The sequence below is a fragment of the Anoplolepis gracilipes genome, chromosome 7 (assembly GCF_047496725.1).
Source record: "Anoplolepis gracilipes chromosome 7, ASM4749672v1, whole genome shotgun sequence".
Lineage (NCBI taxonomy): Eukaryota > Metazoa > Arthropoda > Insecta > Hymenoptera > Formicidae > Anoplolepis > Anoplolepis gracilipes.
The window spans coordinates 14081280-14101021 of NC_132976.1; the positions used below are offsets into that span (position 1 = coordinate 14081280).

The 19742-nt window shown below is 28.8% G+C and overlaps 1 protein-coding gene across 12 annotated transcripts in view; it reads left to right on the top strand.

The window, feature by feature from the left end:
- Positions 1-2763: 2763 nt before the first annotated feature.
- LOC140668221 (glutamate-gated chloride channel-like) overlaps positions 2764-19742 on the top strand; it is a 185448-nt gene continuing 168469 nt past the window's right edge. For 4 of the 12 annotated variants that reach the window (XM_072897035.1, XM_072897037.1, XM_072897036.1 and 1 more), the window contains exon 1: positions 2768-3124. The gene's annotated coding sequence lies outside the window, so the exon portion shown is untranslated. Of the gene's footprint in view, positions 3125-4386; positions 4474-16992; positions 17068-19742 lie in introns of all 12 variants that reach the window. The other 8 variants (XM_072897041.1, XM_072897044.1, XM_072897042.1 and 5 more) reach the window with 6 other exon arrangements.

Sequence of the window (19742 nt, forward strand, 5' to 3'; positions counted from 1 at the left end):
AACAATTTTTGACGCTGAGCGTCGTTTGGCGTCTGTTCGTTCTACAACTAACCTCGTGTATAAAATAACGGTTAAAATTTTGGCAGAGCCATCTACAGATACAAAAAAATTCATAAGAATAAATGTCCCTTTGCAGGTAACAGGCTCTTTCAATAAGCCGCTTACACGACGTAGCGCAACACAGTGACGCGCTTCACTATACTCACTCGAAACATTTTCTTTTGCGATTTCGAAGTCGGGTCTAATATATATCATTTTTAAGACTATAAGGAATATTTTAAGCAAAAAAAAATTAGATTTTTTTAAAGTGTCAAGTTGGTGTTACCCCTTAATTAAAGGAATGATTAAATTAACCATGATAATTTATTAGAAAAAAATTAAAGAAAAATGAAAAAGATTAAACATATAAAACTTCACATTATTATCCTCGGTAACATGAAGAGAAATACGAATACATATATTTGTAAATACTATTAATGTAATGTATAGGTGGTTGTATTTGTAATTATTATCGCGAGTGTTACACGAATTCGGAGGTCATCAATCAGAAAGATGTGGAAGAAATTCTAACATTAAATCTTAGATTTTGATTGGTCATTATAATGTGTAATTAATACAATAAGAAAAAAAAATAAAGTAATATCAAAAGTATAAGTGACTAAATATAAAGATGTAATTTGATGATGAGCGGAAGAGATTCGCCGCTCATATGTACATTAAATTAAAATTAAGAAAAGAAAATTTATGGGACAACTGAAACATGCATTAGAATAAAAATTAAATATAAAAAAATAATATTCACCAAGCCCAAGCCACAAGATTTATTTATTTATTGATAATTTTATATACTCTTCAAGCAATTCTTTATTAATTATCTTGATATTCTACCATGAAGAATGAAAAAAGAAGAGAATATCGAGATTTTAATAAATTATTATATTATTTGAAAGAAAAGAAAGGAGGGAAAAATCTAAATTTTCTGAGTTTATCTTTATGTGTATTCGGTAACCGTGCATATATATGTTAATAAACTCAAATACACAGATTATTCTATGGAAAAGAAAGGTGCTCCCCTTACATATATTTAGCAACCTAGCATGCGAATGTCGGTAAACTTAAATGCATGGGTTATTCTATGGAATAGAAAGGTACAAAATAGAGACTGAGAAGAACGGAGCGATGCAATGATTATTTATAGAAATGCATGTATGTAAAGCGATTTTTATAGATGAAAGATTCCATGGAAATTTATGAAATTATTTAGACTTAAACGAGACAATAAAAGAAACAAATAAAAATTTATTTGATTAAACTCATTGTTTATTGGCAAATGCGGACGTAGGTAAAACAATAATGGCTAGGGTCAGCGAATACTGATTTCCAATTATCCGTGAAAAGGTTGATAATAGATATCTATCAGAGAATTATAACAAGTCACATTCACACATTCATAATTAAAGTTGAACTTATTTGAGATACATTCACTGAGATATAAATTATAGAATAATAAGTAAATGTCGCGAAAAGGATTCCCGAGACTATATATTTAAAGTCAAAATAAAGAAAATTAGATCTAGGTTAGGAGTGCGATGTGACAATTACAATGGTGAATATTTGACTGATGAAAACGGACCGACTGTTGAAAATGGACTGACTGTTTGGATGATTTTTCTCGCGTAACACAAGGTTCTACTACCTCGTCTCCATTGAATAATTTGACGAATAAGAATTTTAATTAACGCTCTCATATTCTTGAAGGGGTTGTCTTTTCGGTTTCGAACCTCAGAGGCTTATGTATTGGTATTGATTTTTATCAGAGAATTTTGGTCTTAACCAATGGAGAGTTTGGTACAATTGGAGGGAGTTATCGCTTGTTGCTATATTCTATAGAGTTTATTATAAGCAACTGTCACCCAAGGGTGGTCTGTTAAGCGAGCACTCATATTAAGTGTTTAAGTTTGTCACCGTCTCCAACTTATAATTCTAGTTTTAAACAACGATCTCGTTTACGGTGACTCTGTTTTATTTTAAAATTTTTAAATAAGCTAGAGAGCCCTTTGAATATTTATGCATGGCTCAATTTCTAGCATTTGTTATCTTACGGTTTGAAATTATTTCTTGCCTATCAGATATTTGTTGATAATTAATATTTCATGAAAGAAAAGAATCGTGAAGTACACCGGACGTAACACTGTTTTGTACAGATTAAAATAACACTATTTTGTAAAACAGTTTTTTACAATAACATGTTTTTCATAACTGGTGGATGTACTTGCACCTTTTTCCTTTTTTTTTTTACCAATGTTGCGAATGTTGCAAGTGCTATTATGATTGTGCATAAATCTTTTGAAAATATTAATTAACTGATGCATCTTATTAATCGCAATATCTCAGGATGTGTATTTGTAAAATCTGAATATATTAAAAGTTTCAATATTACTTAATATTTCTTTAGAAAGTTGACATCTTTTTATATATAGACTACTTTTACGTAGCAGTAATAATTAGTAAAAAAGATATTATTTTATGTTATTTGAATATTCTTTATATAACCAATTAATTTTAAAGTCTAAGTTCAATGTTTACTTTATAATCTTTAAAATAGCTACAACTGGAAGCAAGATCTTTTTCGCATAGTTGCTTACATTAGCGTGCCAGGCGAACTTTAAAACGCGATGAGCGGGCCAATCGCTTTGCGAAACAATAGGTGACGGGTGCCAACGGGAATGAGAGACTAGTGGCCTGCAGAAGCATCGGTGGCGACTAGTAATACCTATGCTCGAAGGGTGGCAGCGGTGTAGCGGAGCGTCGCGACGACCGAAACTACCCTCCTGTCAGTCTGAAAGTCGCCGCGTAAGCTTGTTGGCGAAATGCGACATATGTGTTAGGTTTGGTGTACTGTCATTGCCGTTGCTGTCGTAACCGTCGCCGCGTATACGTATACATATATGTGACAGAACATGTTAGCATATACGTGATTACATAATACGGGAATACAAACACGCGTGACCGTGTATCACGCCGACGTGAATTGCGCGAGTTGCGTCCACTTTTGTACGAAAGGATTTAGCTACGACGAGCAATAAACCGGGCGACAGAGCTGATTTACATTTGCCTACTCTCGGTGAGTTCCTTGAATGTATGCCAGAGATTTACTTATAGATAATATAAGCAACACGAAAACTGTCATTGAGGTATCATGAGTGTGTGAAAGAGGAAGAGAAAGAGAGAGAGAGAGAGAGAGAGAGAGAGAGAGAGAGAGAGAGAGAGAGAGAGAGAGAGAGAGAGATATGAAAGAGAAAAAAGCAAACTGAAAGATAAAAACCTGCAGATTCTATCCACTTTGTGTTAGTCTAAAATGTCTTCGTTAAAGTGCTTCGGTCTTCCCTTCACTGCTGCCCTCATTGCTGCTTCAAACTGGAGCACGATTACACAATATAACTTTCTTGTCAATATATAATATTTTCAATTAATATTCGCGAAAATATGTAGATGTTATAGCGTTAATCGCTAGCAAACATAATTAACATTAATGAAAGTATTGACTTTCTAGAAAATTGCTGAAGTGGTTATAAGTAAATAAGATAAATATCTAAAAACATTCACTTGCACAAATTCCTAATGAATGGCAAAATCGCGATTCTGTTAAAAAGCTTGCTTAAAAGAATGATTAAGATGCACATATATATTCGTGATAAAATGAAAAGCAATCACCAACGAAGACAAGATTTTTAGTTTCCATTTCTTACTATTGCAATGTGATACAAATTGACGAATATTGCTTCCATCTTCATTAACCAATTGAAATATCTAATTAAACAAAACAATAATATAATATAGTATACATAAAAATTTACAATATTAAAAAAAGATTATATTTTAAATATAAACCGGAATATTAAAATAATATAATGTGTTTATGTGTGTATACTGTATATTGGATAATTTGGTATATGTATATTTTGCTAAGAAAATGTTATTTTCAATTAGCTATAAAGACTACGATAAATTGAAATATTTTATAAAAAACTTATTATTAGGAAAAACTGTAATTATGTACACATAAATTATATCTTTCAAAATTTATTTAACAATTTTTAATTTATAATATTTTTTGCATTGTTTCTATTTCTTGCTTTTTTTAGATGCAGGATATAACGTAAAATGTGATGCTATTTTTGATATTTTAATATAAATTTGTTGAAATTAAACGAAATTTAATTTAAGCACACGTCAACTATTATGACTGCAACTTTATTGTATATGGGTTAACGTTTGTTTCATCTTTTCTCTGATTGTTTGTTTTTCTACCCTTGTTGCGTTATTGAAACGCGAATAACTTCGATGAGGAACTGTTTACCCAATTAACGTTTCATTATATGACAGGTTTCAACCTGTAATATCCTGTTGACAGACCGTTCACAGTTATACGAGGACACGCAGAGTACGGAAAATGTAGAAGTATATAAGAAGGTATATATCAATGAAAAATGTTTTTTACTTATGATTTAAAAGATATGCTTCCGATTGATCATAGATATTTTCAATTTTTATGTTCGAACGAAGAAATATTTTTGAAGGATATTCGCGACAGTCATTTATTAATTAAAATAATACAAAAAATGTTTCGATTATGACGTACTTTCATTCAATTAAACATAGAAATGTTTTTTGCGACATTATAAGCGGAATTATATAAGCGGTTTGTATTATATATAATTTATAAATTTAAGACTATATATATATATATATATATTTCACAAATTAAATTTTAGAAACCCTACTGAATAATGAAATATTAGTAAACTACACTTGAGTTTAAAAATTAAAAGCTTTCTTGGGATATCATTAGTGACGTTGGTTCGTTAATTTGTTTTTATATTAAGTTGTTTGTCTAAGAAATTTTTGTTTGAAATTTTAAAGATGAATCCAAAGAAATGGTTTTAAGTTTAATGTAAAAATAAAATGCAAATGTGTGTTGCTTACTTTTAGAATTCTCAATTGAACAATCGCTATATAATCGCAGGAAATATGAAAAGTGGGTTAGTGGTGAAACAACGGTTGAAAGCAGGGGAAATAAAGTTCATGCTCGTAACAAGGCAACATCGAAGAGAAGAAGGGGAATGTACGCACACCATCTGAATTATGAGCGAATATCGATTTCTTACTGCACGATTCGTATTTTATCGAGAGCTGCGCACAAAAATAACCTTCGATATTTTTCGTTATCTACTTTCATGTCATTTTTAACTAGCGGCATTGACAATGAGTAAATTACAACTGGCATTTATTCTTGTAACATTTACAATTATTAATTATGTATATATTTTTCCAAGTAATAATCAATATTAAGTAAAATATGAAATTCTAATAAATAATATAAAAACAAAAAAGAAAACGGACTAATGAGAATGAAGCCCAGATAACTGGGCATGAGTAATTATCTTTAAAAAAAATATTTTTAGTTATCTAGAATTAATTATTTAGATTTAATTATCCATTTTCAGTTCCTTTTCGAGTAAGTAATATCTTCTAGCAAATAATATATAAAATTGTGTACGTGCTCCGAGCAATCTCAACGATCTCCGTGTATAAATAAAGAAATTTTTTTGAAGATAATTATTTGCGCCTTGTTTTCTGCGCTTAGATTTCATTAACCCATATCCTTTTTATTTTTATAATCATTATTAATCATTGTATAATCAAATATTCGTCAAACTATTACCAACTTGTTTTTCTAAACTACTCATAATAGAATTAATATTTATAATTAAAAATTGAGTATATTTTTCGTTGTTAAAGAGTGTGGTTTACTCATGGATTTTTCCAGATATATTTTGCAAAAGAGCAATCCTTTTTAAGAACGATTCATGCGATTTAAGAAAGCGATAAAGCGGGATAAACAGTATGTGTAATCACCTTTTTGATCATATTACATTTTGAATTATTGCGGAAAGTTATTTCATTAATCGAAACAAATGGTGAGAAGTATATAAGTATTTGGACGTAATAATATCGCTCAGGACATATGTATAATTCAATTTTACATGAATAGATATCTTTTAATACATACGTGATATTATTAAGATCTGTAATATATTTTTCTCCTTAGAATAATTATGTGATATTTGCACACATTAATAATGTACGCAAATATATAATTGGACATTATGCTTGCCGCGGTATTTACATTGTTGTAAAAAGTCGATTAATTAGCTTTGTATACTCATTACTTTCTCTAACAACATAAGCACATAGTAATTCTCAATAATCATGGATAAATGGGTAATTCTCAATAATCATGGATAAATATATATAAATATATTATTCACAGAAATTTTGACTTAATGTTATATTAAATATTTGATTTAATGAGAGTTTTATGTTTATATACAGAAATAAAGGCCGGATTAAAAACTAATAAAATAATTTAAAAAAATATATAAATTTTTTTCATATAAATTTCTCAAATTTTATGTGCATTTACTGACAATGAGTGTAATATTTTGCATACCATTTTTTGCAAATAATTTTATTTTCACCTGTGCGCGCGCGCATATGTGTGTGTGTTTACTTATAAATTTATATACATATATATACATTGTAGTTATACACATATAATTTTTATATGTATAAGTAATACATCCAAGTAATAAAACAGGCGTGTGATGGGTTGCACTGGCTCAGACATACGGTAGCAATCATCTATCCGTGGCAGTAGCTGTCGTACTTTGTACGGTATTCACATCTTTCAGCCCGAAAAAATGATTGTTTATAAACAATATTCTTACGGACTCGAAAAATATGTGAGGCACGAGTGGCTAAATTGAAAATCGAAGAGACCTTTTGCTTTCTTGGTAACTGCTTTTACTATTTGAGCTATTCAGATCTCCTGGTTAATGCTATTTTACACACAGTAATTAAAGTAATATGACTCCAGAGAGAGCAAATGGCGGCTGAGTCCAGTGGGTTTGTCACAGCTAGTTCATCGCGACTGACTGCTGCCTATGAATGCAGCACTTATACTGGCAGGACAGAGAAGTTCGTACTATGGATAACTACAGCGTGACTCCAGAGCGATGCGTTTAGTATCTCACTCGTCAGTGTTGATAGCTGGACTATAAATGTTAGACCAAGATCACCCCACAAGCCTCTCTAAAGAATACAAACATTCCCCATTATTTCCTGAACAACGGTACTCTTAGGAGTAAGTGAATAATGCTTAGCCGGCTTTCATATATATATATATATATATATATATATATACACACACACACACACACACGCACACACACACGCACACGCACACACATAAACACAAACACAAACACAGGTTGTTCAACAACAGGTGGAACAAAATTTAAGGAGTGATTCTATATAAAATAACAAAAATGAAGAATAACAAAATTATGATAGAGGTTTCGTTTTTTAGTTATAAATATTTGAAAATTTGCATGAAAGATGCCCGAAGCATGGTAATCCACAAAATTTTTGGCATGCATAGACTACATCGACCGAATCGCTCTCAAAATACTTTGTGACGCAAAAGTATGCAGCAAACTGTCGAGCTTTAGATACCTTTTACACGAACTTTTAAATATTTATAACTAAGAAAAGGAAGCCTTCATAACAATTTTGTTATTGTTGATGTTTGTCTTATTTTGTGTAGAATCACTTCTTAAATTTTGTTTCACCTATTGGCAACCACCCTGTATATGGAAGGCGACTAAAAATATATAAACAATATGTAGAAGCCGACTAAGCATTATTCGCCCACTTTAAAAAGTATCGTTGTTATGCATTGTGTGTATATATATATATATACACACACAATGCATAACAACGATATGTATAACGTATATATATATATATGTATATATACATTATATATTCTAAAAAGTTTGGAAAAAGTTTATTTTAGAGTTTTTTATTTTTTAAAATAGAGGTTTTTGTATTGTTCTCTGAATCATTTGGGTTAACAACGTTAAAGCGAATCAGAATACGTTCATTTGTAGTACGTGAACTTTTGACCTCGTCCTCCGTTTTACGTCATTAAATTGTTGCGTATATTTCTCAAAATTATTTCTACTTGCTTTTTATTAATTTTCATGATATTCAAAGTAGAAATATTTTGACTTTTTTGAAAAAAGTTATAGAAATTTGAATGATATTTGCATAACTTTTGTAGAAGATCAAAAATTCGAAAAATAAATTTATGATAATTTCAAGAATTTACAAAACAGAAGTAAGAAAAAACTGCAGTTAGGAAAGAAACTTATTCTTTAATTTACTATTCATTATTCGCTAATATTAATAGAAGAGACACACTGTATTTTTAAATATTATTTTTTTCTTGTAAATTTCTTTTAACATACGTTTGCCTAAGATATAATATGTAATAAATATATTATATAATGCATATCAATAATAGTATTAACAAATGTATTAATGCTATTATTGCATATAATAATTTCAATCATCTATTCATATTCATAATCAATATATTTATTATATAATAATAAATCATATAATGAATATATTATTTTATATAATAATAATATTGATATATTATAAAATAAAAACTCAATATTTAACATTAAATATGTAGAGCAAACATTAGATACGAAAAGAAAATCACTATCAATTCTAATAAGAAGAAACGTTAAAACTTTTTTTTACGTTTTTACTTCGATCGGATCAATCGGCCTTGCTAGAATCGATCGTTAATTTCGTCCCGACTAACTGCTCTAAAAATAATTTATTGATTTCATTTTATTAGAATGCGTTCTGACTGTGTATCGCTTATTTTTTGTAAACTGAGATCATTTGCTCCGTTTGTCGAACTTTGTCTGATTGATTATTAGAATATTTGATAACTGTATATTTAATACACCAAGAAAAGATATATATTGTATTGTTAGTTTAGATATCAAAATGGAAAAGAAGCATTGGCAAATGTTTAACTTACAAATGTCGGATTGTTTTCATTTTACAAATGTTACAGAGTATATTTCTGAGTAATACACCGTTTGAATTTTTTGGTGTTTGGTTCCTGAGATATTTTGAAGTATTATAATTTTAGTAGTTACTTGTATCAGCTTTTCATTATATTTTACGTGTGTTATATTTTTGTGTTTACATTTGATCGCCACGATTTCACTGTCTTTATCTTTTTCATTGTATTCATTGTATTGTGTTTACATTTGTAGTAAAATTGCATAAAAAGTTTACTTTATCGACTTTATCGTCACTTATTGTTTGATATGTTGTAGAGAAAGTTGTTCTGAATAATTCCCCGGAAGAATCAAATAAGGACGGCATTGGTTTAGGAGATATAACAAAAACATTAGTTTCATAAGTTTAATGCTTTTCCTTAGATATATTATAAACTAATATTATAAACAATGTAGTTTTATCAATATTTTAAGTCTTAAATGCGGGATGGAGCTCTCCCTCTACTCACTTCGAAAGAAATAATCTAACCTAATCTATTTTTAGTTTAATATTAAAAAACGGAAATAGTTTAGGTTATGTTATTTATTTTGAATTGGGAGTGCAAGAGAAGAAAGTTTCATGTTGAGGCTAAATCTCTTTATGTAAAAATATTTTTATAATATTTCAAAATCACATATCAGATACAAAAAGAGAGCTGTACAAAATTCAAACGGTATATTGCTCAGGAATGTACACGCAACGGCAGAAATGGTGTCCATCGGCAACTTCAGGATTACACGCATACACATGAAGTTAGTGCATATGTATACGTATGATTTCTGTTGTATGTGTGTAACGCTGAAGTTGTCGACGGACACCATTTCTGCCGGTACCCGTCACACAACGGCAGAAATGGTGTCCGTCGGCAACTTCAGGATCACACGCATACACATGCAGTTAGTACATATGTATACGTATGATTTCTGTTGTATGTGTGTAACGCTGAAGTTGTCGACGGACACCATTTCTGCTGGTACCCGTACATATGTAAAAATGAAAACAATCCATTGCAACGTTAAACATACAATTGTAACGTTAAGTATTTGGCGTAGGTCCATGATCGACATTATTAGACATTATTAGTGTACTATAACTTGTACATATGCTAATATTTCTCGGAGATATTTATAAATTAATAAAATTTAGTGGAAATAAGTCGGAAAATTTCATCCGAATTCTCTTAAAAGTTATGTATTTTTACTAAAGTGCATAGTAAAATTAATCAAACATTTTATATTTTATTATTGTGATAGATATTATTATTTTTATCGTGATAAATATTAATCAAAAACATTCTCATAAAATTTCTTTTATACCATAATGTCCCACGTTTATACCATATTGTCCCACATGATTCTCAGAGTAAATTCTAAGAGAAAATTCTTTCATCTGTGTGCGTGAGCGTATTCGTCAAAGTCGATACAATTTCTAATAGAAAAAAAATTCGTTTATTATTCGGCGTGTCACGGTGTGTCAACGTCTCGTTGCGAGTCTACTCCAGTCATATACAATTATCCCTCAGAAGACATCAAACATTTCTATTAAGTAAGAATGAGAGAGAGAGAGAGAGAGAGAGAGAGAGAGAGAGAGAGAGAGAGAGAGAGTACATACACATGCGTATAGATAACAGCTAAACGCAGCGAGCGCCTCGCGTAATCGCCCGCGTCAGATAATGAGTTGCGCCGTTCCTGCCTACCGCCCGTACGCATGCATAATTCGCTACCTATTTTCTTTTATAACTTAAAAACTAAGCTTCGGATAAAATTTTGCCAAAGGAAAAATCATCTTAGAATTCATTTAGGAGTACGACATTTCAAGGACAAACGGTTATTTTAAATCACCCTGTATACGGTATAACATGTTGGGAAACTTAGCTAGTTCAATAAGTGAATAGCGCATTATGATCCTATTTATAAATATCAGGAAATTGTATTCTCTATTTCTCTTTTTTTTCTTTCATTACATAGAGACGCATATATAAATAATATTACTTATATGATATTATATCCGACTATAACAACTCGATATATAATTAAAATGCATTTTCTATAATATTTTTTATTACTACGTGACGTCACCTAGGTCTATGTAAAATGTAGAATTTACACTCGTTCACTATTTTTTAAACTTCTACGAAATAATTTTGTTAATAATAGAAAGTTAAATCTAGTTCTCTCGATTTTTTCGCTGCTCTCGCCGCCGATTCAGATCGTAATTTTTTTTACTAAGTTTTGATATTAAAATGATAGTTTTAGAAACAATTTTTTTATCTATTTCTTCGTTTAATTAAATATTTAAAAGAGTTTCTGTCTTTCAATTTAATAGGAGAGAACAAATTTAATTAAAATAGGACAAGCAGAATTGGACTAATAAGAGTTGAGTACGAGATAAATAGTGCGGAAATAGAATAAAATTCCTAATTATTATTAGGCAAAATTATTAAGATGGTTCGGTCTTGTTTCAGATCAGCCTCAGTTATTACAATAAATTAACAAAACTACAATAAATTAACAAAAAATCATATATTTTGCGGAATAATGCGATATTTTAAGTTATAATAAACCTCTCTTATAAGAAATTTCTCATCAATTTCAACCGTTAAAAAACCAATACAAACACAATGTGCATTCCATTTTTATATATTATCTATAAATCAATATGTTAAGTAGATATTTTAAAAAAAATTAATAAACGTAGAAGTTATTCACTGATCATAAAATCGCAAGACGCACGTGAACGAAATGCATTCGTTAGATGACACGTTGTGAATTATCGTTAAAATATAAAATAACGTTAAATGATAATAAAACAATGGTAAACGCATGGTAAACAGTATAACATGATAAATTGGGACAAGTCTCAATTATCGGTGAGATTATGGCCCGAAGTCTGAAGTATGGACTGAAACCTTTTAATAAGTTCTAATAACCATTATATGATGTTCTAATAATCATTAGAAGTTTTATATATTTCCACGCTATTTACGCATTTGGCTTTTATTAACCAATGTTATTTATCTTATTTTATAATATTCAAGATCTTACTTCATTTTGTTAGTAAACTTAATTAATTAATGGAAATTGAATTAATAAAGTCAAAGTCAGGAAGAAATAGATGTCGAATTAATAAAATTGAAGTTGGAAAAAAATTAAATTTCTTCATATACAGAGCTGTCATCCAGAAATCGAAAGATTTTTGGGTTCGATTTCAGTTCTAGCGCCTTCGTTTTAATATTTTTCTTTAGAGATACAAAAGGGATACGATTTTATTAAAATTAAAATCTTAAATTAAGATTTATTTATTTACATATTATATACATATTATATATATTAGCTTTATACATAAGTTTTTACACCATGTCAAAGTTGTGATCATTGTAGAGGTTTTAATACTTTTTTTATTTTATTATTTGTTTCTTCATTCTTTTATTTCTTATGATTTTTAATTTTTATTAGATTTTTATTTTTAAATTTTCACATATTAAGTACTACGATTGCGACTTTTAAACTTCTTGTGATAATGATTGTTCAGAATTCGACAGTTTTTTCTTCATCTTCATCTCTATTCTGAATTGTGAGCAATCATTATCAGAAGCAAAAAAATCAAAATCATAATATTTAATATGTCTAAAGATTAAAAATAAAAAAATCGTAAAAACATTAAAAAACAAAATAAAAAAGAAATAATAAAATGAAGAAAAAATATATTTAAACTTTTACAATGATCACAACTTTGACGTAGTGTAGAAACTTTTGTAGATAACTAATAGTCAATCACCTATTGTTATGAGCACTCATATATCAGAAGTAATAAAAAAATTATTACTAAAATTTTTTCATTGTGAGGTGTATTTACCTTCACCTTAAAGATAACATGTAGTAAAATGACGTTAATATGATGAGCAGTACAATCAACAAAAATATTTTACAATATTAAATATTACAATACTTATTAGTCTTGAAAAAGGTTTAGGTACCATAGTGATATACCTAGATTAATAATTAATTTTGGATTAATGGATTTTTTCTCATCTAATGGTTATTTTTGACATTCCTAATAATATACAACAATATAAAGAAAATTATTATTTAAAAATCCTAGGGACTAAAAAATATTCTTATTAACTCATCTCTTTTGCGGTTAAAATTACAAAAAATCATTATTTTAATATATGTTATTGTATTACAACTATAGTTGGAGAAACCTTATTGCAATAAAAATTAAGTTGTTAGGGTTTTTAGCCCTTAAAAAGAACAAGTTGTACGACTATGGTTAAAATATTCATGGCTAAATATACGGTTTATTACAATTTATATTAATTATTAATCATTGAAAATTTATATTCAATAGTTTTCAATTATGTTTATTTCAACTTAAGAATGTTTTAGATAACTGAATACAAATCTAATATCAATAAAATTGACAAATTCAAATGGTATATTTGCATGTATATGTAAATTTTTGTAAAAAACCGAACATTTTTTTATTTTGACATATATATTAGTAGTATATTATGACAGATGGAAACTAGTGCAGTCCTTGCAGTTGTCATCTAGCTCTATTAAGTGCCTCTGTGACCTCCTTGTTTGAGAGTGCCAATAATTTGAGCCCAGCATTTTCTGCTTTGTGGATCATTGACACTCCCACTATTTTGCATGATTCTTAATCCTTCTGTTATTGGAAGGTTTTGAAAGCTGCTTGCTAATAATTTGAACCCAGTATTTTCTGCTAGGCTTTGTGGATTATTAGCATCCCCACTATTTTGCCTGGTTCTTAGTCCTTCTGTTGTTGGAAGGTGATGTCCCGCAACATATACCTGCAGAGTGCGTCTTATCTGCAGCCATATGGGACCTACAGTTTTTAATACCGGTTCCGAACGGCCTAGTTAGAGGGAGTTTTGTGGCAAGATACTCTCGGTGGGTTGCCACTGCCTTCCGAGAGGTAGTGATCGAATAAAATCGAACAAATTCGATATTTCTGATCGGATTTAAACTAGGGATCTTTAGTACAGGGAGCAGACGCACAACTCACTGCGTCAGAATCGCACACTTGACATTTATATTAATTCTGTATAAGATTTTAATATTATCAGATTTATATTCAGCGATCTAAAAAATTAAGTTTAAATAAATTGAGCTTAAATAATTAAAAACTATTTGATAACTTGTCAATGGCCTAATATGTTGCAATAGACTATATTTAATTATAAATATTTTATTAATTATATGTATAGTCGACATAAATTTCTTTTAAAGAGTTGTTGAAAGTTATAATATAATTTAAGTTTGTGACTGCAAATATAATACAAATTATAATATTAAAAATATAAAAAAACATTTTGTCTTTTTAAATGAAAATATTTTTGGAATAAGAAATATGCCGAAATAAATAAATATATAATATAATAACGTTAACGGCGGCGGTTTTGAAATTTTTTTCAAATTTTAGTAGAGAAAAAAAACTTTTAAATGTTTCTTTTTCTCTTGCTAACACTTACAATTAGTAAAAGTTAATGTAGTGTCAGTGTACTGAAAACCAATTTTTTAACATTAATTTACTTTATTTTCCATTTTTTCTTATTGAAATTAAGCAATTTCACAATTTCTTGTACATTTTGTCCCATAAAAACATAATGACCGCCATGAAAAAATTCTTATAGCTATTCGGCAATTTTTTGTCAAATTCAGTGTACTTTATTGTCAGGCTTGGGGAAGTTAATTTTTTTTTTAACTAAGTTAAGTTGAAAGTTAATTGGCAATAAATTAAATAAGTTAACATTTAAAGTTAAAAACAAAAACTAACTTAGTTAAAAGTTAAGTTAAAAAGTTAAAAATTAAAGTTAAAAGTTAACGTTAATTATATAAAACTACATTTTTTGCATAATTAATCTTTTAATTGATATTTTAATTTAGGCTATAATAAAAAGATATATAAAAAAGTAGAAAATATATTTTTCTTTTTTATAAATTATAAAAGACTATCTTTTTATTATTTTTTATTTTTCTTTATATATTATTAATTGGAATTTTAAATAGAGTTCTTCTAAAGTCCCTAATTTATTTCTTTCCCAAGCATTCTAATAATTCTTTATCTAATAACAATTCGACATATAAACAAATAAAATAGCTTTAATATATATATATAGAAAAAATAAATTTATTATGATTATACTATATGATTATATATGATTATATCCGAAAGAATGACCCCAAAAATCGCTTGTTTTTTCACCCTTGAATTCGGACTTAAATTTGATGCTAAATAACAGTTTATAATGTACTTTAAAACTGCATAATTAGATTTTTCAAAGATTGAGGGGGGGAGGGAAGATTTCGAAAAATCTGATACTGTAGTTTTAAACTACATTAACAATCATAAAACTTTTATTGGAAACGTTTTCTTATATCTCTTACCGTTTCGACGGTATTTGCTCAGAAATATAAAAATCAATTTTTCTCAAGAGTGTGTTTCACCTCCTTAACGGCTGAAAAAGCACGTATAAAAAAATACGTGTCTCCTATTTCGACCTAGGCTATAACAAAGCGCATTAAAATCGGAGCAGGATATTTCTATACCTTTCCTTGTTAGTTGGTGCATAATGACAACTTTGACCCCTCATATCTCAGCAATAAAAAATGGGTTTAATTTGAAAATCTCAGAGAATTAATGTTTCATGATAAACTATTATTTAGCATCAAGTCCGAATTCAAGAATGAAAAAACAAGTGATTTCTGGCCTGTTTTTGGGGTCACTTTTTGGCGTGATCTGACCATATGTAATATAATTTGTCCATATATAATTAAATCTGAAAATCGACGCGATATGATTTGATCATATGTAATAATATCCAAAATTTGTCGTGATATGATCTTATCGTTGTATAATTACATTCGGCTAGATTTGTTTTTATATATAATCAGGTTGAATCAAATATGATTATATAAAGATATGGTGTTATATGTATAAGATAATATGGAGCAATTTTCGAATATTGTTATATATGATCATATAAAATTACATATGTTATCAAATCTTTTTATATGTGAATTTTACTTTTTTCTTGTCCACGTTTTACTATACATTGTTTTATAGCTTCCGATGATAGTAAAAAAGAGATTAAAACGTAGAACCTTGAACAATTAATAAATTGCATTGAAAGAAAAAAAATTAACTTCCGCTTTAATTATCACGCTTCGTTCCCATTTCTTATGTTTGTGGACATTCCATCAGAGTCTTCAGCTTCAGTTTCGTTATAATTTTAACAAAGCGCATCTTTTCAATTATCTTTCGCAAAAAAGAAAATATAACTTTCCTCTTTCTTTTAGGATTCCTTTTCCACCATCAAATATTTGATCAACAGTTGCAAGAGGATGTCACATCAATTATTATATGATATTTTCATATGTTTGATCGAAAATTTCTTTAATCATTTAATAAAATTTAAATTTTTATTGTAAGTATATTCCGATAAATTTTCGTGCAATATTTTCTCACATAAGATATTCCTTGTTAAATAAGGAAATAAAAGAAAATTTATAATATGCCAATTGAGTATCAGGTTTGTTACGTGTTTTGCATTGTCTTTGAATTGTATTTTCCTGATGTCCTGACTAGCGTTTGAAGTTTTCTGATACATAAGCGCACCTCTATCCATAGTTGGTATAGAAACTTTTATCGGTATATGTCAAACTGTCAGAGACGTCCCTATAGGAGCAGTTTCCGGTCTATTAAAGACCGCATTTTGCATACATATATTGAATGTAAAATAAAAATCAGCTTTGCAAAAGCGAAAGTAAAATCAAATTTTCAATTATTTATTAATTTTTACACATTTAAGAAATTTAGTGTGTGAATAAAATGTAATATTTTTATTAAACGTGTAAATCTTCTTACGTATATTACTTTTTTCAACAATATTGGAAGTAATTTTTATTGATGGATGTATATAAAAGTGACATAAAAACGATGCCAACCAATTGATTTTTCTTTCTGTAATAGGTACAACATAGCGCACTGTCTCTATAACGTCATCAGATAAACACAGCGCCTGCTTCTTTCGCATTCAATATCAATGTACGTATCAGTTCCTGAATAAGATCAATTTTTGAATAAAATTATGCACTTTTATTGATACTAAGCTTTTTTAAATCATATCTTAAAAAATACAAATTTATAAGATAAAGCAAAATATCTAGATTTTGATAACAAAAACGTTTTATACAATATATGAAATATTAAAGACATTTAAAAAACTTGTTTTGAAAAAATATTTAAACTGAAAAGGTTTTTTTTAAATGTGATTAATATTCCATGTGCAAAATGTTTTTCTCATCAAAATGTAGTTATTTTGCTATATTTTATAAATATATTTTTTAAGATAAAGATTGAAAGAAGCTTAATATCAATAAAAATGCGTTTTTATTTAAATCGATCTTGTGCAGGACATACGTCTATTTTATTATTGTCTTGAGATTGAATCAACCGAGGTCAAGCTGGTCACCTATCTACTGACGTCAATCTGACAGTCCACATACTGTCTGTTCATTGTCTTCAGAAAATTGGATTTAGCCGTGAAAGAGTGGGAGCGGCCTCAATTTTGAGAAAGAGACAGTTATATCCTTTGAATACTCTTTCTGTATTGTAACGTTAATTGGCTACTGCAAAAAACTCTTTACGTAAAACCCTTTCATAAACATCGTTCGAAAATCTCTTTGAGATAGTTTTTGAGAAACAAGAATAGTTTACCATATTTATATTCTTGCACATAATGACTAATATCACTACTAATAAAACTGATTGTGCTACTCAGCATTATTAAAGTTAATTGAGGCAAATATTTTTAGTAACAATTAGTACATATATTAAAACAAGACAGGTAGACCTACACACTATCTGCTTCCTTTTCTCAAGTCTATATATAGGCTCTCTACCTCATATTTTTATGTGGCTCTAGTATGTATAGAGTTTAATGTGGTTATTAGTTATTATACAAGATTTCTCAAAATGACCGTATCACCTCTCGGGTGCAGGTAGAGCGGGTTAAATTGAATAGAAAAGTCCTCTACCATTTTGCGATTTTTGCAATAATTATTGAGAAATTAATTTATAAAGATCGGCAAATTTGACGCGAGTATCAGCGCGCAGCGAGAAGGACGGCCCACCGCTAGGGCAGTCGCTAATTAATAATCACTAATCTGTTGTTCTTATCAACACTTCGTCTATACCCCTGGTAACCGTGAGGCACTGGCTGTCTGTTTACGTTGCGCACCCTTAGCAACCAGCCTAGCGATGGGCCGTCCTTCTCGCGGCGCGCTGATACTCGCGCCGGATTTGCCAATCTTTATAAATTAATTTCTCAATAATCATTGCAAAAATTGCAAAATGATAGACAACTTTTTGATTCAATTTAATCCGCTCTACCTGCAGCCGAGAGGAGATACAGTCATTTTGAGACATCCTTGTATACTATATTACTTTACTTATTTTTTCTCTTTTTTTTTTAGGGGGAATTTGTGCGTGCGTGCGTGCGTGCGTGCGTGTGTGTGTGTGAACGGAATCAGGAACTTACTAATGGTAATCTTTAGAGAATTTTGAGACTGAAAGAATTTTTACCCAGTATTTCCGAAAAAAGTCTTTAGAATAAATTAAATATTAGAAAAGAAAATAGATGATAAAATATTATCATTTTTTAAATACACTGCGATTGTATTGGAATATAATTTTAATTTAAATTTTAATGAGATAAAAATATATAATATTAAAAATTAAAAGAAGCATGATAAAAAAATTACCAGAGAAGTGTATATAATATAGAAATGACTATCTTGGTATTTTGGCTAAAAAATTGTCTTTAACACTTGACCAAAGCAACTATAATGTTAAAATGATGCAAAGATATAATTGATTATATAAGCAACAAATATGAAAAAAACGGTAAACTGAAATTATACTTTTATTATTTGCACAAGATACATCAGCTATAAACCCAGCGTTATGCTTTAATAAGGACAGGCAATTGTAAGCTATCCGAATGCTAATAGACACGGTGCGGCTTTTCATGCAATTACTAACATATGTATATGAGGCACAATCGACGTTGATTGCATTCCGAATCAGAATTAATCCGAGATATAATCAGATTGTGTAACCAGATTGACAATATAAATTTATTTACCATTTGATTGATAAAAACATTAAACATTTCAAAGTTTGCGTCGAAAGAATGTTCAAGTCTTTACAGTGGTTTATTTTAACTTTGAAATGGCTCTTTTTTATTAGTTACAAACGTTTTTATTACTTCAACTTTTAAAATTTTCTATTTTTTATGCAATTTATCAAGTAATCGTTAATCACATAGAGCAAACGCATTGCACAATAACAATGTAAATAAATGAGTAAATGATAAATTTTATTATATTCCGACCCTTTTAGAGTTACAATTGTTATACAAAATATATTAGCGTATATAATTTAGTCATTAACTTATATTAGTATGTCCAGAATATATTATATCCACTAACTTACATTAATTTATATTATATTTTTTTAAATTTATTTATTAATTATTTATTAATTATATAATTCTTATATAATTATTATTTATTATAAAATTAGTTTAATTTTTCTAATAATTCTTACATAATTCTTATTTATATTTATTTTTATCTTTCCTTAATCAATTCTTCTATTCTCTCTCTCTCTCTCTCTCTCTCTCTCTCTCTCTCTCTCTCTCTCTCTCTCTCTCTCCC